This window comes from Elephas maximus, chromosome 27 (assembly GCF_024166365.1).
Source record: "Elephas maximus indicus isolate mEleMax1 chromosome 27, mEleMax1 primary haplotype, whole genome shotgun sequence".
NCBI lineage: Eukaryota > Metazoa > Chordata > Mammalia > Proboscidea > Elephantidae > Elephas > Elephas maximus.
The window spans coordinates 26,043,205-26,059,082 of NC_064845.1; the positions used below are offsets into that span (position 1 = coordinate 26,043,205).

A 15,878-nucleotide genomic window follows, 5' to 3' on the forward strand; every position below is an offset into this window, starting at 1 on the left:
ACTGTGGTGGCTCTGCGGCTGGGGAGACCTGCCAGAGGCCGCTCTGCCTCAGCCGCCAACTCCCCCAGCGCAGGTGCAGGTGAAGCGGTGGCTGTCACCCCCAGGGTAGAACCCCTTCATGCACGAGCTGCGCTTCAGCACTCTGCAGAAGGCCCAGATCGCCATCATGACGCTGATCCTCTTCCCCATCCGACTCCTGTTTGCCGCCTTCATGATGCTGTTCGCCTGGTCCTTCGCTTTTGTACCTTCACTGGGATTTGCTGAGAGAGAACCAGAAGAGCCGCTGGCTTGTGGCAGAAGGTCGTGGACTTCCCGCTCAAGGCAGTCATGCAGACCACGTGATTTGCCGGCGGCTTCCACCCGGCGGCCCAGAAGGGGTGACAGGCCCTACCGACTGAGGCGGCCATCCTGACCCTTGGCACCACACCCCTCGTACTTCGACGCTGTTCCCGTGACCATGACCATGTCGTCCATCGTGATGAAGGCAGAGAGCAGGGGTATCCCCATATGGGGAACTCTGATCAAGTACATCCGGCCAGTGTGTTCGGATCAGACCAGGACTTGTGCAGGAAAACAGTGGAAGAGATAAAGAGAGGGGCTTAGTCCAATGGGAAGTTATGACAATGATTTTTCCAGAAGGTGCTTGTACCAATGAGACCTGTCAAACTACCTTCATGACTGGTGTGTTTATCCTTGGTGTTCCTGTCCAGCCTGTGGTTTTAGGATACCCAAATAAGCTGGACACGATCATTTGGACGTGGCAAGGACCTGGAGTGTTGGAAATGCTGTGGCTCACCCTGTGTCAGTTTCACAGTTAGGTGGAAATTGAGTTTCTCCCAGTTTACCACCCTTCCAAGGAGAAGAGGAGCCCGGTGCTATACGCCAGCAGCATGAGGCGCGTCATGGCAGAGACCCTGGGCGTCTCCATCATGGATTTCACGTTTGAGGATCGTTAGCTGGCCCCAGCGGAAGGACAGTCCGTCTCCCCTCCGACACTTGCCGTCTAGAATTCGCCAGGCTTGTGAGAGGCCTGGGGCTAAAGCTAGAAAAACTTGAAAAAGATCAGAAAGCGCAAAGGTGAAGAAGGGCGAGAAGACTGACTTATGAAGTTCACGGAGTACTTGGAGGTACCCCTTTCCGACACGCTGGACTGCATGTTCTCACTGTTTGACCAGAGCGGAGGTGGCAAGATGGACCTGCGGCAATATGTGATCGCCTTGTCCGTGGTCTGCAGAGCGTCTGAGACTCTGGACACCATCCAGCTGCCATTCAAGATGTATGCATGGCAGGAGGACGGCTGCATAAATGAGGAAGACCTGTCCTGCATTCTGAAGACGGCCTTGGGCGTGGCAGAGCTGCTTCTGATAGACCTCTTCAGCGGTGTGGATGAAGATGAGAAGAATCTCTTTTGCTGACAGGTTTGCACACATGTACCCAGACTTTGCAGAAGAATATCTGTATCCTGACCAGGCACGGTTTGAAACCTGCGCTTAGACTCTTGTCAGCGCCAACCCCGAACAGCCTCTGTGCTGACTTCAACCCGGAAAGCACTGACCCCGGGAGGAAGCCTGTCCATAGGAAACTGGACTAGGACAGAAGGTTCTGGAGTGAGGAACCTCCCCGGCTCTGTCACCATGCCCTACCAGGGGCTGTGGCTCCCCATTTGCGCATGAGGATATCTGGTGTTCTCTCTCCCCACAGGGCCTACACATATTGTCTCCAGACTCAGGTTTTAGAAGAGGTAAGGTGTGTAATGGGCTGTGGTGACAGGACGGTTAAGCACTGGGCCTCTAGCCAAAAGGTCAGTCCTTGGAACCCACTAGCAACTCTGTGGGAGAAAGATGTGAGTCTGCTTACCTTGGAAATCCTATGGGGCAGTTCTACCCTGTCCTGCTCTTTTTTGATTGTTGTTTGCTTGATATAATTTTTTCCATCCTTTGAGTTTTAGTTTGTTTGTGTCTCTAAGTCTAAGGTGTGTCTCTTGTAGGCAGCATATAGACAGATCTTGTTTTTTAATCCATTCTGCCACTCTCTGTCTCTTCATTGGTGCATTTAGTCCATTTATATTCAGAGTTATTGTGGATAGGTATGGATTTAGTGCTATCATTTTGATGTCTTTTTTGGTGTGTTGTTGACAGTTTCTTTTTCCCACTTAATTTTATGTGCTGAGTAGATTATCTTTATATATTGTCCTTTCCCCATATTTGTTGTTGTCAATTTTGTTTCTGCTGAGTCTCTATTTTTCCCTTGTATTTTATTTTGATGTGTAGGATAGTTTGTCTCCTTTGTGGTTACCTTGTTTACCCCTATTTTTCTAAATTTAAACCAAACTTTTATTCTTTGTATCACCATATCTTCCTCTCCATATGGAAGGTATATGATTACGTTTCTTAGTCCCTCTTTAGTATTTTAATGTTGTCTTCTTTTACATAATAATATTGCTATTACCCCGTTTTGAGCTTTTTTGTTGTTTTTTTTTGAATAATCTGGCTTTGTTTTCTTGGATTACCCTGTCTGGGTTGACTTCTGATTGCTCTGCCCAGTGTTCTAGTCTTGAGCTGATACCTGATATTACTGATTTTCTAACCAAAGAACTCCCTTCAGTATTTCTTGTAGTTTTGATTTGGTTTTTTAAAAATCCCTAAACTTGTGTTTATCTGGAAATGTCACAATTTCACCTTCATATTAAAGAGACAGTTTTGCTGGGTATATGATTCTTGGGTGGGAATTCTTTTCCTTCAATTTTTTAAATATGTCATCCCATTGTCTTCTTGCCTGCATGGTTTTTGCCGAGTAGTCCGATCTTATTCTTATTGGCTTTCCTTTGTAGGTGGCTTTTTGTTTATCCCTCGCTGCTCTTATAATTCTTTATCTTTGGTTTTGGCAACTTTGATTGTAATATGTCTTGGTGACTTTCTTTTAAGATCTACCTTATGTGGACTTCGATGAGCATCTTGGATAGATATCTTCTCATCTTTCACGATATCAGGGAAGTTTTCTGCCAACAAATCTTCAACAATTCTCTCTGTATTTTCTGTTATTCCTCCCTGTTCTGGTACTCCAATCACTCGTGGGTTATTTCTCTTGATAGAGTCCCACATGATTCTCAAGGTTTCTTCATTTTTTAAAATTCTTTTATCTGATTTTTCTTCAAATATATTAGGGCCAAGTGATTTATCTTCAAGTTCAAAAATTCTAGCTTCTACTTGCTCAATTCTGCTCCTCTGACTTTCTATTGAGTTGTCTACTTCTGTAATTTTATTGTTAATCTTCTGAATTTCTGATTGCTGTCTGCCTATGGATTTTTCCAGCTTATTAAACTTTTCCTTATGGTCCTGAATAATCTTTTTAGTTTCTTAAGCTGCTTTATCTGTGTGTTCCCTGGCTTGTTTTGGGGGTTGCCTCATTTCCTTCTTGATGTCTTCAAGAGTTCTGTATATTAAACTTTTGTATTCTGGCTCTGGTAATTCCAGGAATGCACTTTCATCTAGAAGATCCCTGGATCTTTGTTTTGAGAGCTTTATGAGGTGATCATGGTCGGTTTCTTTATGTGACTTGATATTGACTGTTTTCTCCGAGCCATCTATAAGTTATCGTATTAATTAATGCTTGCTTACTGTGTCATAGCTTCTTGCTTTATTTTGTTTTGGTATACCCCTATGAGTTGCTTGAGTGAGCTAGCTTGATTATTTTCACCTTTGTAGCTCTGACGTCCTGTCCCCAGATGGCTAGAGCTGCTATCCGGTATATCAGTCTAGGAGTCCATTCAGTTTTCTTGTATGAATTCAGCTCAGGTGTCCAGGTAGCTGATCATCAAGTGTGTGGTACAGGCTCTGTCCTACAGTCTTAGAGGGGCAGGGGATATTGGCGTATATACCGGTATCTGATTGCAGCAGGGGGTCACACTCTGAACAAAGCAGAGGACTGGGAACCAACCCCTGAGTGTCTCTGAGGAAAGCGCGTCCCTGGTCCCTAGAGCGTGCAGGTGGGTGGGTTCTGCAGATGGACCATGGGCATCCAATGTTTTTGTTTGTAAGGACTGGGAGGTACCAGTAATCTTTAGACGCCTGTCGTGGGTGGCTTGGTGACCTGAGTGGAGCTACCAGTCCTTAGGTCCCTGATGTGGGTAGGTGAGGACCTTGTTTAATAGGCAAAGCAATGTTGAACATCAAACACTTACCTCTCCACCACACAGCTGAAACGGTTGGATTCTGCCAACAACGGCCTATTCCCCCAAAATAGGCCCACACAGGTCCATGCAGAAGGGAAGGGTGCTGAAAGCCCATGGATGGTTTATGCCTGGACAGGAGCTGCTTCTGTCCTGAGCTCCCCTGGTTAGTGGAGCTAGCAAATTATCTTTTCCCCCAGTTGCAAATTTTTTCCTTCCCCAAGGCCAGGAGGATGGCTCTAGGTGCTCAACAGGGCCTATCTCAGGCCCAGGGAATTCAGCAGCTGAAGCCAGCTTGGGGCTGGGGGGCGCGCGGGAAAATATACACAAGTACTTAGCTTCTGCTGAGAGCGCTGTTCTTTTCAGGTTCCGGAGGTGTAAGTAGGCTGTGTGGCTGGCTGTTTCTCCCTGAGGAAACTGCGGCTGAATGTTAGTACCAGTCCACCGCCACCACCACTCCGGGAATGGTGCCTGAGTGCTCCCCACGATTCAGGTCTGGTAACTCCTCTCTGCTTCCGAGCAGTCTCTTCCTCCCCCTGCCCCTCAGATCATTGCCTAAGCTTGCCTTTGAAGCTCAGGCTCCCAGCTTGTCACAAATATACTCGTTTCACTTATTTTTTTGGGTCTTTGTTGTAAAGAGGGCTCGATGGAAGCATTTGTCTATTCCACCATCTTGGCTCTGCCTCCCGTTGTTACCGTTTTGAGTATTTTTTAATCTTGATTTCCCTGTCTGGGGTGACTTCTTATTGCTCTGCCCAGTGTTCTAGTTTTGGGTCAATACCTGATATTATTGATTTTCTAACTAAAGAACTCCCTTTAGTATTTCTTTTAGTGTTGGTTTGGTTTTTACGAATTCCCTAAACTTCTGTTTATCTGGAAATGTCCTAATTTCACCTTCATATTTGAGATATGGTCTTGCTGGATATATGATTTTTGGCTGGCAATTTTTTTCCTTCAATTTTTTATATAAGTGATCCCATTGCCTTCTTCCCTCCATGGTTTCTGCTGAGTAGTCCGAGCTCATTGTTACTGACTCTCCTTTGTAGGTGACTTTTTGTTCATCCCTGACTGCTCTTAAAATTCTCTCTTTATCTTTGGTTTTGGTTTTGGCTGTTAAAATTATCTCTTTATCTTTCTTTTGAGATCTACATTATGTGGAGTTCGATGAGCATCTTGGATAGATATCTTCTCATCTTTCACGATATCAGGGAAGTTTTCTGCCAACAAATCTTCAACAATTCTCACTGTATTTTCTGTTATCCCTCCCTGTTCTGGTACTCCAATCACTCGTGGGTTATTTCTCTTGATAGAATCCCACATGATTCACAGGATTTCTTCATTTTTTAAATTCTTTTATCTGATTTGTCTTCTAATATATTGGTGCCAAGTGCTTTATCTTCTGTCTCACCAATTCTGCCTTCCATTTGCTCAATTCTGCTCTTCTGACTTTCTATTGAGTTGTCTACTTCTGTAATTTTGTTGTTAATCTTTTGAATTTTGGACTGAAGTCTCTATGCATCCTTGCAGCTTATTAAATTTTTTGTTATGTTCTTGAATAACTTTTTTAATTTCTTCACCTGCTTTATCTGTGTGTTCCTTGGCTTTTCTGCATATTGCCTGATCTCGTTCCTGTTGTCTTGAAACATTCTGTATATTAATCTTTTGTATTCTGCATCCAGTAATTCCAGGAAGGCACGTTCATCCAGAATATCAGTTGATTCTTTGTTTTGAGAGCTTGTTGAAGCGATCATCATCTGCTTCTTTATGTGATTTGATATTGACTGTTGTCTCTGTGCCCTCTGTAAGTATTGTATTAGTTCATTTTATGTTTGCCGACTATATCCTAGCTCCTCACTTTGTTTTGTTTTGATATATCCATATAGGTTGTGTGAATGAGCTAGCTTGATTATTTCCACCTTTGAAGCTCTAACGTCATGTCACCAGATGGCTAGTGCTGTTACCAGGTATATAAGCCTAGGAGCCCATTCACTTTTCCTGTATGAATTCAGCTCAGGTGTCCCGGTAGTTGGTCATCAAGTGTGTAGTACAGGCTCTGTCCTACAGTCTTAGAGGGGCAGGGGTGATTGGTGTAGGTACCAGCATCTTGTTGCAGCAGGGGGTCATGTTCTGAACAATGCAGGGGGCTGACATCCATCCCCTGAGTGTCTGTGAGGAAAGAGCATCCCCGTTCCCTTGAGCGCACCGTGGGATGGGTCCTGCAGATGGACCTTGGGCACCCAATCCTTTTGGTTTTAAGGACTGGGAGGTACCAGTTATCCTTCAACCTCTGTTGCGGTTGGCTGGGTGACCTGAGTGGAGCCACCAGTCCTTAGGTCCCTGATGTGGGTAGGTGACGACCCTGTTTAATAGAGAAAGCAATGTCAAACATCAAACGCCCACTTCTCCACCACACAGCTGAAGCAGTTGCAGTTTGCCAACAGGGTCCTATTCTCCTGAAATAGGCCACACATGTCCATGGAGGGGGAAAGGTATTCAAAATCCACGGATCATTTATGCCTGGACAGGAGCTGCTTCTGTCCTGAGCTCCACAGGTTACTGGAGCTGGCAGATTATCTTTTCCTTAGCTGTGAATTTATTCCTTCTCCAAGGCCAGGGGAATGGATCAGGACACACAACAGGACCTATCTCAGGCCCAGGGAAATCGGCAGCCACTGAAGCTGGCTTGCAGGCTGGGGGTGCGGTAAAATATATGCAAGCACTTAGCTTTTGCGAGAGCGCCGCTCTTCTCTGGTTCTGGAGGTGTCAGTAGGCTGTGCGGCTGGCTGTTTCTCCCTGAGGATACTGCGGCCAAACACTACCATCAGCCCACTGCAGCTTGAGGGTTCCTAGCAATTCAGGTCCAGCAACCCCTGTCCACTTCTGGACCATCTCTCCCTCCCCTGCCACTCAGTCCATTTTCTAACTTTGCCTTTGATGGTCAGGGCTTTTAGCTTGTCATAAATGCAATCGTTTCACTTGATTTTTTGGGGGGTCTTTGTCGTAAGAGGGTTTGCTGCAAGCACCTGACTACGCTGACATCTGGGCCCCCCCTTCAAAAATATCTTTGTCAAATGGCTGATCATCATCATACCTTCACCAAGGTTGAAACCTTATCTAGTAAAACCAGGAAGGCCAGTAACACAATTATTATTTAATACTGTTCAAAATTTTGGCCAATTCAATTGAAAAGGAGAAGAAATCAATAATCTTAGTTAGAAACAGAGAAAAAGTATGTCAATATTGTCAAGAAATAATATAAAATTATTACTATTGACAGGTGCGATAAACTACATAACAAAGCACAAGGCTATATTATAAAAAAAATCTCAACTATGCCATGTACTTCCTTCTTGCCAAGCCATCTTCTCAGTGCTTGACACGTTATTATCTCATTTAATCCTCACAAGAACCCTGTCGTTGTTAGGTGCCATTGAGGCAGTTCTAATTCATAGCGACCCTGTGCACAACAGAACAAAAGACTGCCAGCTCCTGCACCATCCTCACAATCGTTGCTATGCTTGAGCCCATTGTTTCAGGCATTGTGTCAATCCATCTCTTTGAGGGTCTTCCTCTTTTTTGCTGATCCTCTACTTTAGCAAGCATAATGTCCTTCTCCAGGGACTGCTTCCTCCTGATAACATGTCCAAGGTATATGAGACCCAGTCTCACCATCCTTGCTTCCAAGGAGCATTCTGGTTGTACTTCATCCAAGACAGATTTGTTCATTCTTTTGGCAGTTCATGGTATATTCAGTATTCTTCACCAACACCACAATTCAAAGGCATCAATTCTTCAGGCTTCATTATTCATTGTCCAGATTTTGTGTGCATATGAGGCAATTGAACACACCATGGCTTGGGTCAGGTGCACCTTAGTCCTCAAAGTGACGTCTTGCCTTTTTGACACTTTAAAGAGATCTTTTGCAGCAGTTTTACCCAATGCAATGCATCTTTTGATTTTTTGACTGTTGCTTCCGTGGATGTTGATTGTGGATGCAAATAAAATGAAATCCTTGACAACCTCAATCTTTTCTCCATTTACAGTGATGTTCCTTGTCGGTCAAGTTGTGAGGATTTTTGTTTCCTTTATGTTGAGGTGTAATCCATACTGAGGCTAGTGGTCTTTGATCTTCATCAATAAGTGCTTCAAGTCATCTTCACTTTCAACAAGCAAGGTTGTGTCATCTGCATAATGCAGGTTGTTAATGAGTTTTCCTCCGATCATGATGCCCTGTCCTTCTTCATATAGTCCATCTACTCGGATTATTTGCTTAGCGTACAGATTGAATAGGTATGGTGAAAGGATACAACCCTGGTGCACACCTTTCCTAACTTTAAACCATGCAATATCCCCTTGTTCTGTTTGAATGACGGCCTCCTGATCCATGTACAGATTCCTCATGAGCACAATTAAGTGTTCTGGAATACCTATTCTCTGCAATGTTATCCATAATTTGTTTTGTTCCACACAGTTGAATGCCTTAGCACAATCAATAAAACACATGTAAACATCCTTCTGGTATTCTCTGCTTTCAGCCAGGATCCATCTGACATCAGCGATGATATCCCTGGTTCCATGTCCTCTTCTAAATCCGTCTTGAATTTCTGGTGGTTCCCTATTGATATAATGCTGCAGCTGCTTTAGCATTCAAAATGATCTTCAACAAAATTCTTCTTGCATGTGATATTAATGATATTGTTTGACAATTTGTGCATTTGGTTGGATCACCTTTCTTGGGAATAGGCATAAATATGGATCTCTTCTAGTCGGCTGCCAGGTAGCTGTCTTCCAAATTTCTTGGCATAGACAAGCGAGCACTTACAGCGTTGCATCTGTTTGTTGAAACATCTCAATTGGTACTCCGTCAATTCCTGGGGCCTTGTTTTTCGCCAGTGCCTTCAGTGAGCTTGGACTTCTTCCTTCAGTACCGTTGGTTCCTGATCATATGTTACCTCCTGAAATGGTTGGACATCGACCAGTTCTTTTTGGTATAGTGACTCTGTGTATTCCTTTCATCATCTTTTGGTGCATCCTGTGACGTTTAATATTTTCCCCATAGAATCCTTCAGTATTACAACTCGAGGCTTGAATTTTTTTGTCAGTTCTTTCAGCTTGAGAAATGCTGAGCATGTTCTTCCCTTTTGGTTTTCTATCTCCATGTCTTTGCACATATTGTCATAATACTTTACTTGGTCCTTGCAAGCCGCCCTTTGAAATCTTCTGTTCAGCTCTTTTACTTTATCATTTTTTATCCTTTTGCTGTAGCTACTCGATGTTCAAGAGCAAGTTCAGAGTGTCTTCCGACATCCATTTAGGTCTTTTCTTTCTCTCCTGCCTTGTCAATGACCTCTTGCTTTCTTAATGTATGATGTCCTTGATGTCATTCTACATCTTGTCTGGTCTTTGGTTATTAGTGTTCATTGAACCAAATCTATTCTCGAGATGGTCTCTAAATTCAGATGGAATATACCGAAGGTTGTACTTTGGCTCTCATGGACTTGTTCTAATTTTCCTCAATTTCAACTTGAACTTCCATGTGAATAATTGATGGTCTGATCTGCAGTCAGCCCTGGCCTTGTTCTGACTGATGATATTGAGCTTTTCCATCATCTCTTTGCACAGACATAGTCAGTTTATTCCTGTGTATTCCATCTGGCAAGGTCCATGTGTATAGTCAACATTTATGTTGGTGAAAAAAGGCATTTGCAATGAAGAAGTCATTGGTCTTGCAATATTCAATCATGGGACCTCTGGCATGATTTTATTACCAAGGCCATATTTTCCAACTACTGATCCTTCTTCTGTTTCCAGCTTTCACATTGCAGCCACCAGTAGTTATCAGTGCATCCTGTTTGCATGTTCGATCAATTTCAGACTGAAGAAAAAAAGAAGTTGGTGAAAAATCTTAAATTTCTTCATCTTTGGCCTTAGTGGTTGGTTCGGATTTTAATAATAGTCGTATTATCTGGTCTCCCTTTTAGGTGTGTGGATATTATCCTATCACTGACAGTGTTGTACTTCAGGATAGATCTTGAAATGTTCTTTTTGACATCGAATGCAATGTCATCCCTCTTCAAGTTGTCTTTCCCAGGGTAGTAGACCATATGAATGTCCAATTCAAAATGACCAATACCAGTCCATTTCACCTCACTAATGCCTAGGATATTGATCTTTATGCGTTCCATTTCATTTTTGACTGTTTCAAATTTTCCTAGATTCATGCTTTGTACATTCCACGTTCTGATTATTAATGGATGTTTGCAGCTGTTTCCTCTCATTTTGAGGTGTGCCACATCAGCATACGAAGGTCCCAAAAGCTTGACTCCATGTATGTCAACTTTACTTTGAGGAGGCAGTTCTTCCCCAGTCGTATTTTGAGTGTCTTCCAATGTGAAGGGCTCATCTTCCAGCACTGTAGCAGATAATGTTCTGCTGCTATTCATAAGGTTTTCACTGGCTAATTCTTTTCAGAAGTAGACTGCCAGGTCCTTCTTCCTAGTCTGTCTTAGTCTGGAAAGTCAGTTGAAACCTGTCCCCCGTGGGTGACCCTGCTGGTATTTGAATACCAGTGGCATATTTCCAGCATGCCAGGAACACACAAGCCCACACAGTATGACAAAGTGACAGACACGTGAGGGCACAGGAACCCCAGGAGGTACATTTATCATTGCTTCTATTTTGCAGATGTGGAAACTAAGTTCCAGAAGTGTTGAGTAGGAAGTGAGTGGTGAGTGGTAGAGCCAGGATTCCAATCTGAGTGACCTGATTCTGGAGCCTGCACACGTAACTTCCCTGCTACCCACTGTTTAAAAACCAAAGGATATCTTTCAATAAGAAGTCCCCTTACGTAATACATGAGAAGCAACAGCTTTTTGTATATCGTATCATAGCCACTTTGAAAATATAATGGGAAAACACAAAAAACAAAAAACATTCTACTTACCATAAAAAAAAAAAAAAAAAAAAAAAAAAACCCACTGCCGTCGAGTTGATTCCGACTCATAGCGACTCTATAGGACAAAGAAGAACTGCCCCATAGAGTTTCAATGGAGCACCTGGTGGATTTGAATAGCCAACCCTTTGGTTAGCAGCCGTAGCACTTAGCCACTTCACCTCCAGGGTTTCCCTACTTACGATGGCAACTAGAATTATGTATTACCAAGTAGCCAATTTAAAAAGACCAGCATAAGGAAAATTTCAAACTTTACTGAGAGACAGAGAAGACTTAAATAAATGGAGAGACATTCTGTATTTGTAGTTTAGAAATCAATATTGAAAAGATGTCAATTATTCTCAAACCAGTCTAGAAATATAGTGTAAGTTCCAAATTATTAACATTTTTGTCAGAATTTGCCAAATCGTTCTTTTAAGAAAAACATTTAATTTCAAAAGCTCATTATATTAAAAAAATCAGAAATGTGTCATAAAATATTTCCTTCAGAAGTAATCACTCTTTATAGTTTGGATTATACTCTCACACACCTGCACAGAGACACACACAAACTTTTTTTTTTTTACATAAGTGGATCATTTTTCTATTCTGTGCTTCAATTTTTTTTCACTTATCAACATGTTTTGGATATCTTTCCAAGCTATTAATACACAACTTTCCTCTTAACCAGTGTAAATATTTGAAGGAGGGTTGCACCATCATTCATTTATCCATCTGCCTATTAAAGAATATTTGGGCTGTTTCCAGTGCCTTAGCTAAAATAAACATTGTTATACATATATTTTTACACACTTAAGCTAGCATTTCTGTAGGATCGGTTCCAAAGAGTGTTCTTGCTGGTCATAGGGTATATACAGTTCACATCTCGATAGATGCCATCAAGTTAGTCTCCAAAAACCTTGCTCCTATTTACATTTCCTCAAGAAAGGCCATTTTTTCATACTGTCTTCAGCATTGGGTGCTATCAATCTTTTTAAAATTTTGCCCATCTCGTAAGCAAATATTGTTTCCCGTTGGTGTTTAGTTGTACATTTTCTTGGTCACTAGCAAAATGGAGCTTCTTTTCAGTTTTCATGGCCATTTGTGTTTGTTCTTTCAGGATTCAACTATTTATATCCTTTGATCATTTTAAAATTGTGTTTCTTTTTTTTTACTATTAATGTATAGGAACTCCATAATATATCTTACCCTTGGTCTGTTAACCATATTACAGCTATTTTCCCCTCATCTATTTTTCTTTCTCTCTTTTTTTGGTTGTTGTGGTTATGACAAAGCTTTTAACTTTATGAAACAGAATCTGTCAAATTTTCCTCTTATGGCCTCTGATTTGTATCACACTGAGAAATTCCTCCTCAACCCACAATCTTAAATGCATCATCTTATATTTTCTTCTCGTGCATTTAATTCACTTGTGCGAGGTTATTATGGTGTGAGGTTGAGAGCTAACTTACATTTTCTTCCAAATCTATAAGTGATTGTTTTAAGATAGCTTATTGAATAATCCATCCTCTTCCTACTGATTTGAAATGTTCCCCTCCCCACAAACCAAGTTCCCATGTATAACTTGGGTCCAGTTCTAGACTTCCTATTCTATTCAATTAGTGTGTATATTCCTATACCAGTCCCATATTGCAATGTCTGAATATCTTTACATATTTTCAAAGGCAGTTGACTAAGTGATTCGAAAGCTATTTGGGTGAGTAAACAAATGAGAATAGCAAAAAGACATAAGACAAACAAAGGTAGTGGGTGATGAATTGTGCAATAAAATGTCCCTAATGAGGAGGCTGTGATACTAGCGAAGGGATAAAAAGACAGATCAATAGAACAGAATAACAAGTCTGTATCTTCACCTATATTTATATAAACATAGCATATTATAGGAAACCCTGGTGGCATGATGGTTAGGAGCTGTAGCTGCTAACCAAAAGGTCGGCACCACTAAGCACTCCTTGGAAACTCTGTGGCGCAATTCTACCCCGTCCTATGGGGTCGCTTTGAGTCAGAATCGACTCGACCGCAGCGTGCTTGTTTTTTTTGTTTGTTTGCTTTAGGGTATTATAAAAGTAAGTCTTAAATACGGAAAGTGTGAATTATTAAAATAAAAGGATAGTCTTAGGATAATTAATTGATATTTTAGGAAAAATAAATCTCTACTTCATGTATTGTTAATAATAAATAGTGGATTAAAGACAAATTAAAAAATTAAACAATAAGAATAATAGAAGAAAACATAGATGAATATTTTTATAATTTGAGAGAAAGCAGAAAAACCGTAACAGAAAATATTCATATATTTAACTCCATAAATGGAAATTTCTTTATGGCAAATGATGACAACAACAACAAGACAAAATAAAAATGCAAATGCCAAACTGGAGGGGGAGGGGTTGCTGTATATAATAGTCAAAACCGTAATATTCTAGAAGTGTAAAGAGTTCTTTCAAGTCGGTAAAGAGATAAACAAGCCAATATAAAAGAGCATGAACAAGCACTTTTCAAAAAAAGAAATACAAATCACCAACAAAGATATGAAATGACCTTCAACCTCCCTCATAATTAAAGAATGCATATCTAACAATATTTTTCACTTGCTAAGTTTGGCAAAGGTTTTAAAAACAATGATAAGAATAATATTACGGTGTATTGCTGTAGATGTGAAAAAGGGGGGCTTTTATATATTGTTGATGAGAAGGTAAACAGTGAACCATTTCTGGTGCGCAAGTTGCCAACTAACTGACTAAATAAATGAATAAACCTAAAGTCGGATCCAGTAATGCTGCATGCAGAAACTTAAACTCTACTGTAATGCTAGCATAGCACACAAGGATGTAAGCCCCAGCTCTTTAATTGCAGTCTCACCTGTTATCTATAGAGATAATCACACAATAGGCTGACTCCAGGGCATTTATATCATCCAGCCCTAAAAACCACAAAGTGTGCAACACCAATACAGTCCATTTAGATTAGCTTGGTCCAAGCTCAGTCGGGTCCTTTCCCTATATCTTCAATTGTTCAAAAATCTTAAATGTCTCATATCATTTATTGTACAGTCATACATATATGTGCCCTTAGACACATATGGAAACCCTGGTGGCCTAGGGGTTAAGAGCTACGGCTGCTAACCAAAAGGTTGGCAGTTCGAATTCACCAGGTGCTCTTTGGAAACTGTATGGGGCAGTTCTATTCTGTACTATAGAGTCTCTATGAGTCAGAATCGACTTGACAGCAACGCATTTGGTTTGGTTTTTCTTTAGACACATACACACACTCATGCCTACGAACACATGAAAAAAATCCAAAAGAACATATATCAAAAAATTTTGTGACAAGACTACTCTCTTCTATCATTACTGCCCTGGCTCAGCCAGGTAAGAGAAAAAACCAAGAATCAGGAAGAAGCTATTGTGTATGGTGCCTGTCAGCATTAAGTGAATGGAAAAGAGCTTTAACTCAAGGTCCTCCCCAAGGCCTTGTTCCTTTAGCATGGTAAGATCAAAGTGCTGTTGGAGTTGGCTTATACTGGCTCTCAAGTGTATATTATTAACTTTCCAGGCATTTCGTGAGTCTGTTGATAAACACCAGTTACCAGTTGCCAGCCAGGTTGACTCCAACTCATGGTGACCCCATGTGTGTCAGAGTGGAACTGTGCTCCACAGGGTTTTCAGTCGCTGACATCTTGAAGGTAGATCGCCAGGCCTTTCTTGAGAGGCACCTGTAGGTAGACTGGAACCTCTAAACTTTGGGTTAGGAGTTGAGTTTGTTAACAGTTTGCACTACCCAGGGACTCCTTGTTAAACAAACATTATTGAAAAATCACATATGTAACCTTATAATTTAATAAATTATTTTAAAAGCAAAGGTTAATCAACCCTCAAAATGCATCACTTCCAGTTATGATTTACTGCATTTTACTATTATGTCTGCTCTTGAGATTACTTCCATCTGTTGTATCTTGGTGATGGATATGGGCTGTATTGCTGTGCTGCTGTGCGTCTCTCCCCAACTCTGTGATCATGACATCACGTTGGTAGCTTGAAATTCGCCGTGGTGGGAGTATTTACACCATGAGAATTAGCAGGCACCGCAAATCAATACCTTTTTTTCTTTACACGGAGCTGGTTGTTAAACATTTAACAGCACACCACTGGGTCAGTCACTCTAATAGGAACAATATGTACATTTTCTGTATTCTCTGTGGTGACCTGTGTATTATCAATGGGGGCTTTTTGTTTTACATGTATTTTAACAAAAGGGGAGAAATGCCAATTAGAGTAGAATAAATGGGTGAGAAAGAAAACGTGTTCCACAATCACAGTACATGAGGTTCAAAGGGTTTCTCTGGGGCCAAGGGTGGCTGCATATGTTGAAGGACACAGGATGCGGAATTCGTGGGTTTGACAAGTTTGAAAATCGTGGAGGCTCCAGAAACTGATGCGCAATTGCATTTCACTGGCTATATGCTAGGCATTGCTTTGCTTGTCCTGTACTTCAACTTAAGGTCTGAAAAAACTCCAACTGTGAAAGGAACATATTCTAAACTGTCTGACGCTCAACTAGTATGTTCTCACGCCTGGAGAAGCTCATGTCAACTCATCATGTGGTTCTCCATCTGTACAATAAATGACCAACCTTGGGGCAAAAGGAGCTTCCCTGTGGCAATGTACTTAAAAGAGTTACCAAATTTAATGTGTCATTTTTCTTTTATAAATAAATAATGTTCCAAACTTGCTAACCTTTTCCATGGTGAAAACGATG

At 41.4% G+C, this 15,878-nt stretch overlaps 1 protein-coding gene, 1 long non-coding RNA gene and 1 pseudogene across 2 annotated transcripts in view; 2 read left to right on the forward strand and 1 right to left on the reverse strand.

Moving 5' to 3' along the window:
- LOC126068361 (uncharacterized) overlaps positions 1-15,878 on the forward strand; it is a 515,560-nt gene that overhangs the window by 185,744 nt on the left and 313,938 nt on the right. The window lies entirely within an intron of this gene.
- The window catches only part of LOC126068310 (ral guanine nucleotide dissociation stimulator-like), a 1,065,244-nt gene that overhangs the window by 86,421 nt on the left and 962,945 nt on the right, over positions 1-15,878 (reverse strand). The gene's annotated exons all lie outside the window — the stretch shown is intronic.
- Positions 104-1,746, forward strand: LOC126068342 (lysophosphatidylcholine acyltransferase 1-like; annotated as a pseudogene).